This window comes from Mytilus galloprovincialis, chromosome 6, assembly GCF_965363235.1.
Source record: "Mytilus galloprovincialis chromosome 6, xbMytGall1.hap1.1, whole genome shotgun sequence".
In the NCBI taxonomy this organism is placed as follows: domain Eukaryota; kingdom Metazoa; phylum Mollusca; class Bivalvia; order Mytilida; family Mytilidae; genus Mytilus; species Mytilus galloprovincialis.
In genome coordinates, this window is record NC_134843.1 from 90,153,385 (window position 1) to 90,159,226 (window position 5,842).

The 5,842-nt window shown below is 30.6% G+C and overlaps 1 long non-coding RNA gene across 1 annotated transcript; it reads right to left on the reverse strand.

Moving 5' to 3' along the window:
• Positions 1-990: 990 nt before the first annotated feature.
• LOC143080664 (uncharacterized) lies at positions 991-5,563 on the reverse strand. The gene is made up of 3 exons (XR_012979764.1): positions 5,395-5,563; positions 4,190-4,261; positions 991-1,151 (listed from the first exon to the last, which is right to left on the reverse strand). It is a non-coding gene; the product is annotated as an uncharacterized LOC143080664 (long non-coding RNA).
• Between the last annotated feature and the right edge of the window lie 279 nt (positions 5,564-5,842).

A 5,842-nucleotide genomic window follows, 5' to 3' on the forward strand; every position in this document is an offset into this window, starting at 1 on the left:
GAGTTGTCTCATTGGCACTCACACCACATCTTCCTATATCTATTTTAAGAAAGTTGCAACCTTTTACTTGCATGCTGGGAACAATATAAGTCATTTTGATCATGAGTATCTGAGACAGTGATGATAAAATCTGAATTTCTATTGTACAAAGGGAGATAATCCAATAAAAATGTCGTTTTTTAAAACCTTAAAATTGCATGTACATATTTATTTAAACTAACATAAGCTTCATCAATTTAATAAAATATAAACATATCTCTATTTGGTTATCTGGTGAAAAGATAATAGTGCATTTGAGCATATACTATTGGTTTGCTTTTGTTGTAGTACTTTTTAAAATTCTCCTCGAGAAATGTCTAAATTGATAAATTCCTTTTAGCATTGATATATTTTTAAATATTTCAATCTGTTTAAATGATCATCAATGTTATTTTTTTTTATAGCATTAGTATTATATTTAACAATCAATGAAGATGATACAATAACACAAAATGATGCTTAAATGCAAGAATAAGATTACTATAAACATACAAAGTAACATAAAAGTTAATTCAAATTGACTTAGCAGCACAAGACAATTGTTGCATTATGTATGGAATTTAGGGACATATTAAATTGTTTTCATACTATCTGAAAAAAAATTACATACATGTAACTACATGAACTACGAAAGGTAATTTACTAATAATTCAATCAATAAAACTAGTTTGTCAATCTAAGTAACAATTTCTGACAAATGAAAATATTTTAATATTTATCAAATGGCCAAGTACAACCGTAATCTTCTTGATTGTCTTCAATATTGATGACCTTTTTATACAGAAGTAATTTTAGACTTCTTTTCTGATGAGAAAGCCATTCTGGTGGTGAGACAGTGAGAACACTCTAAGTCCTTGCAAATGTCTCTCTCTTCTCATTTGTGTTGCAACTGTGTGTTGACTTGGTTGTTGTTAAGACTTCGGCAAGATTCACATTGCTGTTTCTTTCTTTTTTTCAAAGCATATTTATGAGTTCCATTTCAATTTGTTTTTATTTGAGCTTGCAATTTGTTCACAGCAACAGGAAAAATCAAAGACAGATCAGAGCCATATTCAAGTATCCGTAATCAGTCTTGTTACATGAACTCTAGTTATTTTTGGATCACCCAATGTCTGTAAAGAATAATAAGAAAACAATTGTTATCCATTAAATGATTGAAATTTCCTAAAAAGAAATTAATTATTAACTTGGTCTTAGTGTAAATGTGTTTCGATTATCACAACTCTGACATTCCAGTACATAGAATAAGAAATAAAGTATACTAGCTAAAAATGGACCTAAATTTGATTTTTTTCTTATTCCAAGCTGCAGCAAACTTAATTTTAATGAAGATAAATTTGCAGATTTCATCTTGTATTTAATTAATGACATTATGACAGCACAAAAATAGGGAGATGAGTATTGATTACAAATGAGACAAATATCCACAAAAGATCAAATGAAATGAATGTAAGTCCCCTGTACAACCTTCAACAATGAGATTTAAACAGCTCAAGTACATTCTATTACAACGCAGAGATTGCACCTTAATGAGGTTGGTGGTGTTGGGGTGGGGGGGTGGGGGGGGGGGGGGGGGGGGGGCTAGTATAGACACTACATTCAAACTTAATCCACATGATACAGTTCAAAATTTGATTGTGGTATAAGAACTTATGATTTTAAAATTGGACTTGTGCCAATATCCAAATTCTAAAGTCTAAAAGACATGATTAGATTTGTCATATCAAAGAACCCCATATATTCCATTTTTAATGAATTTAGACAAAGTTTAAGTTAATCTGAATCAACTTGAAAACTGAGCCCAAATTATAAATCTAAACATGCTAAATGCATGATAACATTTAGCATAGAAAAAAACACCTTTAATAATATTTTAATAAACTAACAAAGGGTGTTTTGCCCCTTTGATCTTTTTTTCAATTTGAAAACAAATATTAAAAATCTAAACATATTTATAAATAGCTTTTAACCCAAAAAAGTACTTTTAAACAAGAGTGCACACGCTGAAATGTCTCGCCTTCCTACTAATCATTGCTATTATGTTGATAGACCTAACTATAAAGCTTTATTACAACTGTCACTTAAACTCAACATTAACCAAAGAAAAGGAAACATTGATCAATGAACCATGAAAATGAGGTCAAGGTCAGATGAACCATGCCAGGCAGACATGTACAGCTAACATTTCTTCAATACAACAAATACAGTTGATGTATTGCTTATAAATTAAAAAAACAGACCAAATCACAAACACTTAATACTTATTAATGGACCATGAAAATGAGGTCAAATAAAACCTGTGTAACAGACATATAGATCATAATATTATTTCCATACACCAAATATAGTTGACTAATGCATAAAGTATTAGAAAAATAGACCAAAACTCAAAACTTAACTTTGACCACTGAATCATGAAAATGAGGTCAAGGTCAGATGACACCTGTCAGCTAGACATGTACACCTTACAATAATTCCATACAACAAATATAGTAGACCTATTGCATATAGAATAAGAAACACACATCAAAACACAAAAACTTAACTATAACCACTGAACCATGAAAATGAGGTCAAGGTCAGATGACACCTGCCAGTTGGACATGTACACCTTACAGTCCTTCCATACACAGAATATACTAGCCCTATTGCTTATAGTATCTGAGATATGGACTTGACGCCAAAACTTAACCTTGTTCACTGACCATGAAATGAGGTCGAGGTCAAGTGAAAACTGTATGATGGGCATGAGTACCTTGCAAGGTACAAAAAAAAAAAAAAGAATGTACGCACATACCAAATATAGTTATCCAATTACTTATAATAAGAGAGAATTTAACATTGCAAAAATTCTTAACTTTTTTTTCAAGTGGTCTCTGAACCGTGAAAATGAGGTCAAGGACATTGGACATGTGACTGACGGAAAGTTCGTAACATGAGGCATCTGTATACAAAGTATGAAGCATCCAGGTTTTTTACCTTCTAAAATATAAAGCTTTTAAGCAGTTAGCTAACGCCGCCGGCGCCATAGCCACACCACCGCCGGATCACTATCCCTATGTCAAGCTTTCTACAACAAAAGTTGCAGGCTCGACAAAAAAATCAAATTAAGTTTAGTTCTGAATCCCTTATACCTTGATGTGGTTCAATTTAAAGATTTGAAGACATGCCCGAAATTAGAAAAAATATGACTATAATGCACTGTTTAATTTTGCATAATATCAAAGAACACCAATTATTCCATTGTTTTATCAAATCAAGTTTAACTTTATTTAGATTTTAACATATTTTATTTGCTCAAAGCAAAAAAGGATTAGACACAAGTAAAACATACCTAAAGTTTAACTTTGGAAGCTTTTGACCCTAGCTGATATGGATCATTTAAAAACAAGCCAAAACATTTGAAATTGGTAAAACAATAAGCATTGAAAACAAATATATAATTAATTTTACAGCTAAATTCCTACGGCATGTAAATCTAAGACTTCGGTTAGCTTGCATGGTTTGTTTGTATATTGTACAATTGCAATTGGCATAACGTCTAATCAAATTTAAAAGTACTCTACAAGAAGATATCAACATTAATTACAAAGCTTGAATTAATATTTATACAACGGAGCAAGCAAACCTTCCAAAGTTTTACTCTACATTTAGTAGGGAAAAAGCTGTAATAATGCTCAAAGTGCTTTTTCAAAAATGAAAAATACAAATGTAGTCTTCGGGTTTACAATATATGCATGTATACTATAAATGAGGATCTGTCAAGCTGACAAGAACACATATATTTTTTTTCTAGGTTTAATTCTTATAAAAAAAACAATTTCAATTTGATGAGTAATGAAAATTTTGTTGTGTAAATTGTAACGATATGGCCCTTAATTGATCATAAAATAAGAATTTGAGTGTTCTGTTTGTTATTTTTACTTTTTGTTTACCAGATTCAACTTTTCAAAATTGAAGGGTTAATCTTATTTACTGAACATTTATCATGTTTTTACAATAATAAATCTAACTGGTCAATATCAAATTTCTATATATGATTATATTTCACAAATAATGCCACAACACAGGTCTTATTTGCTGTCTATTTAGTAGTCTCTTGTTATGACTTGTTTGATTCATATTTTTATCAATTATATCATATATTTACCTATATGATCTCCTATCATATCTGCTTTCATTTTCACATTTTTTTTTGTGCTTTTCCATCTTCAACATTAACCTGTTGATAAGAAATAAAATATTGTATATGTGTGCATTTGCATGATCAGTACAGTGAGTTACATCTACATGTACATTGTACATTGAGTTGGCTTTATAAAATAATGCATTGGATCATTGAAAAAAAGGTTTGTAGATAAGATAATTAATCTGTGTAAATGTCATAAATACTACGATATCAATCACATCATCAAGTAATTTATTTCTTCAGTATTGTTATTTTGAATTTGTTTTATCTGAGTAATCTGTAATGTTATAATCTCATGTTGCCCCTTCTGTGCCCTTTAATTTGGAATACATTTGTAAGCATATTCTATTCTGATTCTATTTTATTAACTGATAGAAGTAAATACATGTACAAGTTCTCTTTCCATGTTTATAACTGTGATACATGACCTTCACTTAGGAAATATAAAGAAAAAGTCTCACAGTAACAAATATTTAGAGAGAAAAAAACCAAGCTCATAGTCTGTAAAACATGTTTTTGAGTTCCTGTTCAAAGGGTTTTACACTAGTTATTTTGGGGTCCTTTATCATTTTCATAGCTTGTTGTTCCGTGTGAGCCAAGGCTCTGTGTTGAAGGCCGTACATTGACCTATAATGGTTTACTTTTTTTAATTGTTATTTGGATGAATAGGCACTCATACCACATCTTCCTATATCTATCTACTGAATGTTTTCTATTTCAATGGGTTATATTTAAAAACAGGGATTTGAAGCAACCATTAATTTTGAATTAGGAGAAAAAAACAGAGTCAACGGACTCTTTAATATTGACAATTTTGAAAACAAACTCAGGGCGAACTTTGTAATCAAATATATATTTTATCATGATTATTATAGATTTCTTGAGAGAAAGAAAAAAGTCTTTCTCTTAAAATTAAGAAGGCAAACACATCAATCTTTTAGTTTCAGAAGAATCCTGAATCATTATAAATGTATGTCAATGAAAATTAAATCAGTGTTTGCTTCAAGAAAATTATGAAAATACCCCCCCCCTTTCTTTTTCTCCCAAAGACAAATGGTCAATGCTCTTCTTCCTATATTTATGAGTTGATGTGATGTTTCTATAGTAGGTCTTTTTATGGTGTCAAATTGCTTTTTCTAACCAAAAGAAATAAATAACAAACTTACCAGAACCAAATGTAACTGAACGTTTTGCCTTCGAATTTCCGTTGCTAGATTTGCAAGGGTCATGAAAGGATGACAGCAACTCATTTTGTCTTTTTGTCCAATGCAATCCAACTCCTGTCCATGTTTGCAGCATATGCATTTAAAATTATGTTATGTGAGTCTGAAACCTAGACATGATAGTGATCAGGTGATAGTCTAGCCTCATAAGTCATGTCTAGACTATCTGATCAGGATCAGACTTATCCCAATGGCAGTGGGAATGTCTTAGCCACATGGTTTACTATGTCTTTGTTACACTCTTTCAATGAAAATAAGTTTTTGGCTACACCATTTTCATAAAAAATACCATTATTTTCTATCCTTCTGCACATTTGTTGATTTCCCTCCTTCTGTTATTGACATTAAATCTACCTTTTATTGTGAAGAGTTTTACAAAGGGAGATAATTT